This window comes from Chrysemys picta, chromosome 1, assembly GCF_011386835.1.
Source record: "Chrysemys picta bellii isolate R12L10 chromosome 1, ASM1138683v2, whole genome shotgun sequence".
Taxonomy (NCBI): Eukaryota; Metazoa; Chordata; order Testudines; family Emydidae; genus Chrysemys; species Chrysemys picta.
In genome coordinates, this window is record NC_088791.1 from 354,535,789 (window position 1) to 354,549,609 (window position 13,821).

A 13,821-nucleotide genomic window follows, 5' to 3' on the forward strand; every position below is an offset into this window, starting at 1 on the left:
CGTTCCCCTCATAGATGCTGGGTGTGTGTATGTCTCTTTGCTCCATTCCCCTCACAGGAGCGGGGCCTGTGTCTGCATCTCTCTGCCCCGTTCCCTTTACAGGGGCCAGGTGTCTTTGTGTCTCTCAGCCCTATTCGCCTCACAGGGGCCAGGTCTATGTCTTTGTCCTTTGGCCCCATTCCCCTCAGATGGGCTGGGCGTGTGTCTGTGTCTCTCTGCTCAATTCCCCTTACAGGGGATGGCTGTGTGTCTGCGTCTCTAGGACCCATTTGCCTCATGGGAGCTCGGCATGTGTCTGCATCTCTTTGCCCTGTGCCCCTCACAGGGGCCAGGTGTGTGTCTTTGTCCTTTGGCCCCATTCCCCTCACACAGGCCGGATGTGTGTCTGCACCTCTCTGCCCCAATACCCTCACAGGGCTGGGTTTCTGTCTGTGTCTCTCAGCCCCATTCCCCTCACAGGCACTGGGCATGTGTCTGCGTCTCTTTGTTCCATTCCCCTCACAGGAGCCAGGTGTGTGTTTGTGTCTTTTGGCCCTGTTCCCTTCACAGGGGCCAGGCCTGTGTCTGAGTCTCTCGGCCCCATGGGCCGGGTGTGTGTCTGCATCTCTCAGCCCCATTCCCCTCACAGGGGCCAGGCCTGTGTCTGAGTCTCTCGGCCCTATGGGCGGGTGTGTGTCTGTGTATCTTGGGCCCATTCCTCCAACAAGTAGGGCTGCGCGTAACTTGTAATCCATTTCCCGCCATAGTGTTGCCATCTGTTTCAGGGGATTGTGTGTGAATTAAACTGTGATCTATTCGGGGGAGAGATTGTTTTTTGTGTGGTGTGATACAGCTGTCAAATGGATACCAAACATTAATTAATGTTGTGTATAGGATTACAGTATTATGCCTTTGAATAGTTTGTGGGCTCTGTGATAGTGATCAATATGTTCTATGTTTCAGAAGCCACCAGAAACCAGCCAATTTTCACCTGAGCCTTGCACTTTGGGGTATATTTAGAAGACACAGTTGTTTGAGATCCAGCTGTGCACACCTGATTTCTTCACATTACTTTTGTTGTACAAGAAACAGTTGCTAAAAGCGGTTATAAATTATTGAGAGTGATGGTTGATAGAGATCCACGGAGATCCCCACCAATGAGCCATCCAGAGCCCAGGCTGAGGGTCTAATGGGAGCTGAGAGAAGAGGTTTCTCTCTCACATTTGTCCTTAGAGCTACCACTGAGGTGATCTGATGAGATACTTCCTTGGGCAGGAAGGGAAGGTGGAGCCCACCGGAGTCCAGGGTGACATCTCTATGCTCACATACCAGTGTGAGTGATGGCAGATCATGAATGAGTCTGAGGCCAGGGTGATGAATGTTTTATACTCCTAGATTAAATTAGACAGGCACACACTGCCCAGATTACTTTCTGCTGGAAGATATAGAGCACCCTCTCAAGGATCAGTTTGGTTTTCATCCCATCAACAACAGTGTTTAGCATAGGGGGCGTCAGCAGGTAGAGATTGCCCACCCGGATGTGGACATGGTGCGGGACATTGTGGCCAAAGCGGTGGGTGAGGAACATGAAGAAGGCAGGGATGTAATATTCCAGGATGACACAGAAGTGAGACATGTAGGTGCTGAAGAACTTGAGATGGGCGTCTGTGCACAGGAGCCTCAGTACGGCCTGGAGGATCATAGCATAGGACACGGAGATGATAAACACGTCAAACCCCACCACCATAAAAGCCACAAATAGTCCATAAATGACACTGACTATAGCATCCCCACACGGCAGCTTCACCACGGCCATGTGCTCGCAGTATGAGTGGGAGATGAGGCAACGCTGGCAGAAGGACAGCCTGCGGACAAGGAGGGAGAAGGGGCTCACCAGAAGGACCCAGTGTGCCAGCACCAGGCTCCCCATTGTCACTATGGCTGGAACAGACAGGATGCTGGAGTGCCGGAAGGGCCCTGGGTAGGTAGAGCTCTGGGGCTGTGAATAGTTAAACTTCATTGTGGTTCTAGCTCAGAGCACCTAAAAGAAAGAAATGCAGTTAGAGCTGGAATTGTTTTCACAGCACTGCCCTGGCTTTTGGGGCTACAGTATATCTAGCGTCCTGAGTGATGTGAATAGACAATTCATACATTAAACCTCTGGTTCATCATAAAAAAATGTTCAAGAGACCAAATAACCAAATGGGGCCAATTTTATGGTCTAAGATAAAGTAGTACACTATGAAAGGGAGACATACATACCCCTCCTTTTAGGAAGCTATTCTAATCTCGCAGCAAGTCCATCTGATACAGTAGGTGTGCTTCAAAATATGCCCCCCAAACACTTTCTATTTATAGCACAGTTGCTTACAAGTTAAAAAGCACTTTCTGTGTCACCGAAGATCCAACCCACCAGTTCATTAACGTGTTGTTGTGTACCTTATCTTACCTCTGTTTTGGATGCTACATTCCAAACCAGTTGCCCAGGAAGGTATCTGTCCTAGGATATAGATACGCTTGGAGAGATTAGATTTTATCAGTAAATGTCGATAAATGTCAATTTCACCATTCACACTGTGAAACAGAGACCCCTTGGCAAGGGATTCCCTGTTCTTTGAAAACAATTCTCACCACAGCCCTGACAAACTCACTACACCAAACACAAATCTTACAGGATATTTAACCATAAAAAGTAACCTGAAAGCTCCTAACTTGTCAAGATTCATAATCTTTGTGAGAAGTATGTACAGGTAATATTCAAGGAATAACATATTCATATTGACAGTGTGCTTTATGGGCTTGGAGTAGAAATAAGTAACCAGGAGATACAGTAACGTGTCTCGATGATGGTCCATTCAGGCAAGGAAGAGTTGTCACCCCACCCTGTGTCACTGGTGATGCAATGCAAGGTTCAATTGTTTAGTCTTGCACAATACCAGGACTTTGAATGAAAAACCATCAGAGACAATTACAAACAATCAAAACCACTGCAAAGTGGGGGAAAAAACACCTTTACAGCTAGACAGGGGTTCGCCCTGTCCTTGACTAGAAACAAAAGGCTGTTTTCAATCTAGCCCAGAGAAAGAGACACACTCTGTGTCCATCCACTGAGTAAATGCTTTGCAGATTAAGAGTGTTTTCATGAAAATTTGTTGTGAAACCAGCCAGCTCTGCAACAGACTGAAAGTTGGGCAGGGGTGGGGGTTTGAGAATCGATTTTATTAGATAAGAAAGGTAATTAATGATAATTGTAGACCCACCTTTCCATTTTATGATTTTCTTTTGCATTGTCACCATTTGTTTCTGCCACTCTCTCCTGTTTCTTGTTAAATCTTTTTTCTTCCTTAAATAAACTGACTTTTCTTTTATTACAAGAGCTCACATGTGCCACATGTAATATGGGAGTGGTAGTTTAAGATAAAACCAGTAAACAGGGGCACACTGCTCCTTCAGGGGCAGGGAATCTGGGATGTCTGTGAGTAGCCAGTGTCAGGGGATGTATATCAGAGGTGACTGATTCAAAGGGACTTGGGGACAGCTATTGTTAACCTGCAAGGGGAAGTCAGGGCTGGCCTAGCTCAGAGGAGAGTATTTGAGTAGCTGAAGGGCAGGTAGTGTCAGGGAGCTGACTACCAGCCATCACAAGAGTGATTCCCTCTCACTGAAGCAGGGAGTAACAAGATGACTCGCAGTCCAGAGTGTCCTGAGAACCATCACACACAGACACAAACTGATGGAAAATAGTTCCATTGATGGTAATCAAAATTTACAGCCAGGCTGCTTGAAACCATATGAGCATTTGATTTAAGACTCTTCACTTTGTATATGTTTACATCTGATATCAACAATTTGTGTTTTAACCATTAAAAACTTTAACTTCTTGAATCTCAGTGTCTGCTGTCATTATATATTTATTGTCTGACCCCTGACCCCCAATTTCCTGCAACTGTCAAAATTTAGATCAATAATCCACACACTTCTAGAGACTGCTGCGCATCAGGGCTGTGTATAGTTGGAGCTGTGAGCTGCCACATGAATGAACCCCTCTCCCCACTGCACAGGGTGATCTTTTCCCATATGTGCTCCTGTAAGCCACCCTTCTCCCCTGGTGTAACAGCTGAAGAGACTCAGCTATGAAGAAGTCAGTTTCCCCAAGACCTTTGACTCACCAGCAATCCCCCCTTGCAATAAGACAATGCAAATTCAGCTCATCCAATCAGAGGAGCATGAACCCGGCTCCAATAGCAGGAGACTCCCAGCTGCAGGGCTTGCAGAATGGGAATAGCTTTATATACAGCTGGTAGGTGACCCCAGAGAGGTTCCTCACTAGCTGGTGTCTCCAAGGCTGGCCTTAGGGGTGGGTAGACCAGGCTGCTGCCCGGGGCGTGGCACTCAAGGGGGTGCCATGCTGGTACCTCACTCTCACCTGTCCAGTCAACAGCCAGTGGGGCTTAGAGCCAGGCAGGTGCAGCAGCATCTGGAGAGAGCGGACAGACTGAGCTGGACGGGGGGCAGCTGGACCAGCCAGGTAACTCCTCCAAAGCAGTGCTGCCCCCTCCTCCTGCATTGCCCTGCTCCACTGCCGTCTGCAGACGGCCGTGCTCCTGCCCCCTCTCCAACCCCCTGCCCATGGAGCCGCCCCTTGCTAAGCTGGGGACCTGGAGCCTAGCTCCTGTCTGCTGTGTGTGTTTGTGGGGGGGACACTGATATCGGGGTATCCCTCCCCCGACCTGTGTACCCAGTCTCCACTGAGCTGGGGTGGGGGTCAGAGGGAGATTGTCTGTTCTGGTGTCTCTGGGTCTGAATTGGGAGTTGCCAGCACTGTTCAGGGTCCTGAATGCTCAGCTTAAAGAGACAGTGTGTTGGCACACTCACTCCGGCACCCACTCTCTCTCTCTCTCTCTCTCTCTCTCTCTCACATACACACACAGTCCCCCCAAAACTCAGAGCTCTGCCCCTAGATACTAGACCAGGAACAGGATGAACAGCTCTCAGACACATACCTATAATGTGTAGAAAAATAAACTGTATTATAAGGAGCGATTTCAGTCTGGGAGGCAGAGGCTGGAGGCTTCATGCTGCCACTAGTAAAACATTTGTCAATGTAGAGACGATAACTTTCTAAGACAAAAAACATTGTAACCAACTCAGGATAATTCTACATTGGATTTCAGTTTGATGGATACAGATAAAGTGGATCACTGATGCTTACCTAGGCGCAAGGGATCACACTCTATTTTCAGTGGCTATTTGCAAACAGAGTATAATTATGATGCCCACACAAACCACAGTTCTGCAGTCATGAGCTATGGCTTCTTTGGTTAAAAAAATATCATGGTTGAGAGGAGAAGTCAAGAAACTAATTAAACATTATAAAATACACTAATGAATTAATTGTATTAATTATAATGTTTAATTAGTGAAGACACTAACTAAACATTATAAGTATCAGAGGGGTAGCCGTGTTAGTCTGAATCTGTAAAAAGCAACAGAGGGTCCTGTGGCACCTTTGAGACTAACAGAAGTACTGGGAGCATAAGCTTTCGTGGGTAAGAACCTCACTTCTTCTTGCATCTGAAGAAGTGAGGTTCTTACCCACGAAAGCTTATGCTCCCAGTACTTCTGTTAGTCTCAAAGGTGCCACAGGACCCTCTGTTGCTTTAAACATTATAAAACTCCCAATATATAACCAGTGGAAAAATGGGGAAGATGATATAGGGTTTACAAATCCATTGAGAGGAAATGCAGGCAATCAATAACAGAAGGCAAAGTTATCAATGAAAATATATGGCCAGCAGGGTTAAGGATAATAACAAGGAATTCTTTAAGCATACCATGAGCAAATGAAATGACATTTATCCCAGACCATATCATGGAAACATTGTTATGTAACACAATCAGTACAGAATTAAAGGATGGCAGCATTATTAATACCAAGCCACATGGTTTTATAGAAAACAGGTATTTTTAAACTAACATGATATTGTTTTCTGATGAGATCTCAGGTTTGGTTGACAAAGGTAATTGTGCTGATGTAATATATTTATTCTTTAAAATTTGGAGTTAGTTCTGCATGGCAATCTGATTTAAAAAATCACTTTAAAAGTCGATGTAGCTCATATGAAATGCATTAAAAGCTGGTTAACTGATACTGTGCAAAAAGTAATTGTAAAAGGGAAAGCATCAGCCAATGGGAGTGTTCCTAGGTTAGCGATCTGTTCTTGGGCCACTGCTCGTTGCTGGTAAAATGTGCAGATTATGCAAAAAATGATGGAAAGGGAAACAATGATGGGGTCAACTCAGTGATGCAGACTGACCTGGCTCACATATTCACAGATTGAATTGGCAGACGGGACCACTGTGGACATCTCTCTGACCACCTACATGACCCAGGGCCTAGTTCTTCCCTTCATCCATTTCTGTTTGAACTAGAGCAGAGGTTTTAGGAAAAAAAACATCGGATTTTTATTTTAAAATTTTTAGTGATGGAAAATCCACAACCACCTATTGGTGAATTTGTTCCAATGGTTAATTGCCCTCAATTAAAAATTTTCATCTTATTGGTGGCATGGGTTCATCTGAACATGTGTTCTAACACAAATGTGAAGTCCTACATCTGGGAACAAAGACTGTAGGTTACATAAGATGGGAGACGGTGTCCTGGGAAGGAGAGACTCTGACCAGGACTCGGGAGTCCCAGTAGCTAGCCAAATGAATGCGAACTCCCAGCCCGATGCTATAGCAAAAAAAAAAAAAAAAAAAAAAAAGACAATCCTCAGATACACAAGAAGGAGAGTATCAAGGAAGAGTAGGGGAGTAACATGACCTCTGTGAGCCCATTAGTGGAATACTGTCCCCAGTTCTGTTGTCCACACTACAGAAAGCATGTTGATAAATTGGAAAGGGTTCAGCTCATAAATTAGCACGCCCAGAAAATGTGCAATCGTCAAACCAGCTCTGCAGATATGCCAGCGATCTCACCAACTACCATCCAGTGTCTGACCTCTCCTTCCTAAGCCAGCTAATGGAGAAATACTGCCTCACACCATGCCCTGTCCTGAGCCATGACTGGGAGAGATCCAGGATGCTGCAGCTATCAGGCAGCACTGGAGACAACTTTTTAATGAGCTTCTCAATTAAAGCTCTTTTAGGCCAGGGCTACACTAGAAACTTTTGTGGGAATAGCAATTTTGGCTACAGGGTGATTTTTTGCAATAATTCTAACTGAGCAAAAGCCCTAGTTCAGAGTCAGTTATACCAGCATAAAAGTGCTTTTGCTGGTATCGCTTATTTCACTTGCTGCCCATATAAGCCGCCAGTACACGGGGATGGTTTGCCAGTAGAGCTATGCTGTCTCTGATGGAGTCTTAAAATTTGGGTGAGGTGTGGGACCTAAACTCTTATTTTGTAACTGATCAGATGCTGAGTTTGCAGCAGGGTCCTTTATCCTCCAACGGGGGGTACATGCTCCTCACATTCCCCCAATCCCAGGGCAGGGGGGAATGCCTGACCCTAGCACCCTAGAGCCAGCCCCAGCTCAGAGACCCCTGGAGGCCCTATGGGAGATTCCCCAGTCCCAGCACAAGCCCTGCCTCGCCCCACTCACTGGGGACTTCCTGAGCCCAGCCTCTGGTGTGGGCAGAGACCCACAGACTGTGAAGTCCTCAAGGTCATGCAGGAGCCAGGCTGCTGGGGGGTCCCAGCCCACACCCACAGGCAGAGGTGGCCAGATCCAGTGGGAGTCAGTGGCATTGTGATCAGGTCTATGGTTGCAATGCCACTGAAATTTGCAGCAACTATCAAAGGTTGTGGTTTCTGCAACCAATCATCAGCCAGCGATTTTCTTGCAGCCAGATCTATAAATGACTCCAGGAACGTACAGCACTTGAACGGGCTCCTACAGTTCATGAGCCTTGGCAAACCCTACATGGCTCTTAATTTGTTTGATGATAATGATCTTTCCCCGTTGTCTCCACTTGTCCCCGGTGCATTGGCCTCCCCAGCCCTCTCGGGGCGCCGTACGCTCGGCATGGGGAAAAGCAGGCGACTGTTTGTCAGTCTCACACTCTCTGCTAAGCTGCAGCTGCTCAGGTGAGGCAGAAACCCTGCTGGAATCCACAGCGATGGCTATAAACCGCCCTGCCCAGCGCTCCTCCGGCACTTCACAGAGACTCTCCGGACACCTCCCGCAGGCCCGGGCAGCCCCTGTCTGCTGCGCAGGAGCTGGGTGAGTGCAGGGCTTTGGAGCCCGGAAATGGCCCTGGTTAGCAGCACCTGCCCCACATAACAGCCCAGAGGAAGCACAGAGCTGAGACGGGTGAGGGGGGATCCTGCAGGTTGTCCCAGGCCAGGGAAGCTCAGAGAGGGTCAGGCTCAGGGTTTGGGGAGAGAGCTCTGAGAGCCACATGCCCTGATGATTGCTCTGCTGGAAAGGCACTTAGCCTGGGGGACCCTGACAGTTTAATTCCCCCATAATTGCACAGAGGGGGCTGGGTTATTCAGTGGGGCTGGGCTGGGAAAGATGGAGCTGTTGTCCTGGATTTCAGGGGCATATATAGCCCAGAAAGTGACCAAGGTTGCAACCATATTATGTGCACTCAGCCACGATGAGTTAATAAAATAGAACACCACATAGTTATGGCTTAATTTGGAGACAGGCTTTCAGAAGCAATGTCATAAGTACTGGCAGTTTCGCTAATTAGTATAAAAAATAAAAAAATAAAAACCAAAAAACATCTAAATAGCCTTAACTCTAGATGCCATCCTAAGTGCAGAACTCTGCACTTGTCCTTGTTGTACCTCATCAGATTTCTTTTGGCTCAATTCTCTAATTTGTCTAGGCCCTTCTGTATCCTATCCCTACACTCCAGCATATCTACCACTCCTCCCAGTTTAGTGTCATATGCAAACTTGCTGAGGGTGCAATCCATCGCATCGTCCAGATCGTTAATGAAGATATTGAACAAAACCAGACCCAGGACCGACCCTTGGGGCACTCTGCTTGATACTGGCTGTGGACATCTCTCTGACCACCTACATGACCCAGGGCCTAGTTCTTCCCTTCATCCATTTCTGTTTGAACTAGAGCAGAGGTTTTAGGAAAAAAAAACATCGGATTTTGATTTTAAAATTTTTAGTGATGGAAAATCCACAACCACCTTTGGTGAATTTGTTCCAATGGTTAATTGCCCTCAATTAAAAATTTTTATCTTATTGGTGGCATGGGGAACAGAAACTTGATAAGAGCGTGCTCTTAAGTCTATCAGGCAAAGGTTGAAGAAGAGTCGGTGGCTGGGCGTTGAAGGCAGACAAATTGAGACTGGAGACGAAGTGGAAATGTTTAACACTGAGGGTAATTGACCATTGGAACAATTTAGCAAGGATTGTGGTGTGTCTCCATTACTGGCCATGTTTCAGTCAAGATGGGATGTTTTTCTCAAAGCTCTGCTTTAGTTCAAACAGGAATTCATCCAGGGCAGTCCTATGGCCTGTGCAAAGCAGGAGGTCAGAGCAGATGATCACAATGGTCCCTCCTGGCCATATAATCTACACATTTCTCTAGAGTCCCCTGCAAGATAATATTTGTGTGGGACTCATTCTGTGTCCTTGTCACATCCTGGGTTTCACATTTTGGGTCTGGGCAGGTTGAAAGGAACACAGGAAATTCAAAGCTCAATGATGCTTACTACTCAATGCCACTGATAGGAAATGAACCAGACTCCCTGTGATTCTTTGTACACCCCTATGGCTCTCTCTATAACACTCCCAGAGTCCTTCAGTGCATGAACCAAACCGTTGAGAGTCTGGTGCTTTGTAGCTATAATTCCCAGTGCACTGAACTCCAGTGTGTGACTGGAGAATGGGATGGGCCATCTCCTGCTCCAACCCCACCGGCCTGAGCTCTGAAGGCTTCTGTTAATAGTCAACAGCTGCAGGTTGGGCTCGTTAGCTTCAGCTCTGTGTACAGGGACTGTTGGCCGCTAACTAAAACTTAGTGAGGATTTTTGGTTGGCCCTTTCCCAGTAAAAAAGGAAGGGGGAGGGTCAACAAGAATCCAGAACCCTGAGATTGACAGCCCCCCCGGGGCAATGGGGAGAAGCCAATGCTCCCGGTCAGCCCGATTGACAGGATGGGCAGACCAATGAGGGAGTCAGGGGGGTCCCATCCTCTGTGTGAGTTGGGGCTACCTGGGTCAGAGGAGGGCTGAGCTAAGGAGTTTTGGAATGTTTCGGTCTTTTGCGCTATGCAAGACTCTTCAAATATCTGCAAAAATGTGTAATATTCTGCTCCCTCTGCCTGACTGAGGCTATGTCTACACTACACAGCCTACAGTGGCACAGCTATACTGCTGCAGATGTGCTGCTGTAAAATCTCCCGTGTAGCCGCTCTATGCCAATGGGAGAGAGCTCTCCGGCCAGCATAATTAAACCACCCCAAACAAGCGTCTCCTGCTGACACAGCTCTGTCCACACCAGCGCTTTTGTCGGTCAGGGGTGTGTTTGGGGGCTTTCAGTTGTTCCATCTCCATTATGGGTCCTTCGTTGTTCACCACTGCCCTACTACCTCTGCCCTCTCCTTTGGTCTCCCCACTGGTACAAGGGGTTGTCTTGGGAATTCATGAGAAGGAGGCACAGTCTGCACTCGAAGGAGGGAGGCGTGATTAGAACTAAAGCAGGGTTACAAAAGCTAACGGAGAGCCACGCGCTCCCAGCTGTGTGTCTGGTGCAGCTGCCACTCAATGGCCCATTCTCGCTAGCCCCAATATAGATCCCCGAACAGGTGCTCTGCTCTTAAAGGCTCAGGACGCACTTCTCACAGCCAGGGCAGGGCTGTGCATTTCAGCTGTCTCACACCCACCAAGTAGCCTATGTAACCACCCATTCTTAGTGCTGTTCTTCCCCCATCTCCCCGCCTGCCCTCTTTCTGGTTTGTTACACACAGTAGCTGTGTCTTGTCTGAATTTGATTGATAAGCTCCTTGGGGCAGGATCTGTTCCTCCTTCTGTGTTTGCAAAGGGCCCAGCACAAGGGGCCCTGAACTCGAGCGGGGCCTCTGGAGGCTTCCACAATACAGATAATAATAATAAATTATAGACACAATAATCCAGCCAAATCAGGGCCTCCTCCCTTTGCCTTTAGTTACAGATGAAGGTCAAACCATGCTTGCCAGCTAAAGAGTGTTAGAAATTGAATATAGATAGACACAGCCCCCGTGTTCGGCTTGGACAAGAGAATCTGTTCAGTCTCATTCCAGGGCTTAAAAGCCCAGGCGCTCCGCACCGGAGAACTAGATTAGCCAGATGAGCAGGCAGAGAGTTCAGGGGTGGGAATGAAAGCTCCCTCCAGCCAGGGCATTCTTGTAAAGTTCACACCTCACAGGAGGGGGGAGCTCACAATCTCCAGCTAGTTCTGAAAATGTCAGATTCACCTTGACTCAGGCTCCCTCTTCCAGCCGTTCCTCTGCATCCCACCCAATGTACAGTCCCTGAAAGAGCGGGAGTCCATTTCCCTCTTGGTGTGATGGGGAGACCGTGATTACAGCAGGGAAATAAGGACTCCTGGGTTGGGTCTGTCATCGTGTCTCTCAGTCTGTGTGTGACCTTGGCCACACCTCTCCCTGTGCCTCAGTTTACCTATCGGTATAATGAGGATATGTTCATAGTGACTTTCCTTTGCTAGGAGCTTTGAAGATCCTTCAGTAAAAGGTGCTGCACAGTGTGATGATAGTTACTGGGGAGAAATACTGATCTCTGATCCCTTAGCGACTGCCCCATGTACCTGCAGATGGTGCTAGTGTCTCTCCTCGCCATCTGTCTCCAGATCTGTCTGTCTACAACCTACCTATCCATCCTGGGCATTTAGAGGTATCAGACCACATAGAGACCTAGCCCTTATCCGTAGTTCTCTTACTAATCAGCTATAATTTTTAAATATACACAGAGCAGCCAATTCCTCTCTGACTCAGCACAAAGCCCAAGAGTTCTCATCTCCCTTTGCAAAGGTCCCTTAATTACTGTTTACTGCTAAAGGTGGACAAAAACCACAGAAGTGCAGATTTGGAAACAGAGACATGAGCTAGAGTGAGTCCAGTCTCCAGCCTGTCTGCATCCAAATGCCGCTTCTCCCCTAGAGGCTGAGAGAACCCCCTGGGATTGCACAGAGCTCTATTATAAACAGGGCTCAGCCCTGGGTCGGCTCTCAGCGTGGGATGCTGCTGCAGATGCTGGGCTGAGAGAGGAGTGGGACACGGCTACCTGAGGAGGATTCCCAGGGAAGACATTTCCATCTAAGGATTCACAGGTACCCATCTCTTGTTGAGGAGCTCACCTGCTTAACAAACTCAGTGCGACATGGGTGTGATGGGATAGAGAATAGGTCTGTGGTCCTTTCACTCTGCACAGCCATTAAACATCCCAGGACCCTTGGCACAGGAGATGAGTTTGCTCCAGTATCTCCGGCCAAAATGTCACTTTGCTGTGCCTCCCTGGCAGATGGCCTCCAGCTCTGAGTGGCTGCATTTCAGTTGCACAGTCGATCCTTTAGGATGAAAGGTGTTTGCATTTGAGGTCGTGGCCACACTGAGGCAAAACTCCCCTTGGAGTAAGAAGTGAGTAAAGAGCTGAGGAGCCAGGCGTGTGTTAATACACAGACATTGTCACCTCCTCTTTTTGCATTTCAGGCTATTAATGGGGGGTGGGGAGGGCTGTTACCTGAGTTATATCTCCTGGAAATCATGGAGGTGCTCGGGCTCCTCACTGGAACAATTCTTAGAATTTTACAACATCGGCAACACATATTTTCTCCGAGCTTCATTCTATAATTTCGCTGAACTGTTATGCCTGAAACTTTCAAAAAAAAAAAAAAAAAAAAGATCAGCCGGAAGCAGACACCCAGCATGACAAATTTCCATCCAAACAGTTAATGTTTGGCAAACTTATCAGCAACTGAAAATCAGGTCTTCTAATTGAAGGTGTCAGACAGCCTTCCCTAACGGTAGTGCCACCAACACCACGTACAATATCCAATCCATTTGTGAATCACATTCACCTCTTTGCTCCAATAATGTTTGTGGCAAGGAGGGTCCACAGGACAAATATGGATTATATAAGCAATTTCCTATCAGTGTTATATGTTCAGACTTCCAATGGAATTGAATGTTCCCTTGTTCATGTGTTGTGAGAGACAGTAAATATAAATGCCTGATCTATTTTCTTTATCGATAGATGGATAGTGTTTAAGGCCTGAAGGAGCCATTAGGTAATCCAGTCTCAATTCCTGTATAGCACAGGCCATTAAATTCCACCTAGTTACCCCAGTACTGAGCTCCATAACTCGTGTTTGACTAAGGCCTGGTCTACACTAGGATTTTATATCAGAGAATCATAGAGCCACAGGGTGAGAAGGGACCAAAATGGTCATCTACTGTAAACGCCTGCCAAGATTCAGGGTTTGTTGTGTCTAAACCATCCAGGACAGAGGGGTATTTAGCCTCCTTTGGAAAACCTCTAGCGAAACACCTTCCACGACCTCCAAGGCATCTGTTCCATTGTCCTCCTTTTCTTACAGTTAGGAACTTTTTAATGAGATTTCATCTAAATCTGCTATGCTGTAGTTTGAACCCATTGCCTCTTGTCCTGCCCTCAGTGGCAAGAGAGAACAACTTTTCTACATCTTTGTTATTTCAGCCTTTCGAGTATCTGAAGACCGTTGTCATGTCCCTGCTCAATTTCCTCTTTTCCAAATTCAACATACCCAGATCCTTCAGCCTTTACTCATACGGTTTGTATTCCATCCCTTATATCATCTTTGTCTCTCTCCGCTGGACTCTTTCCAGTTTCTCTAC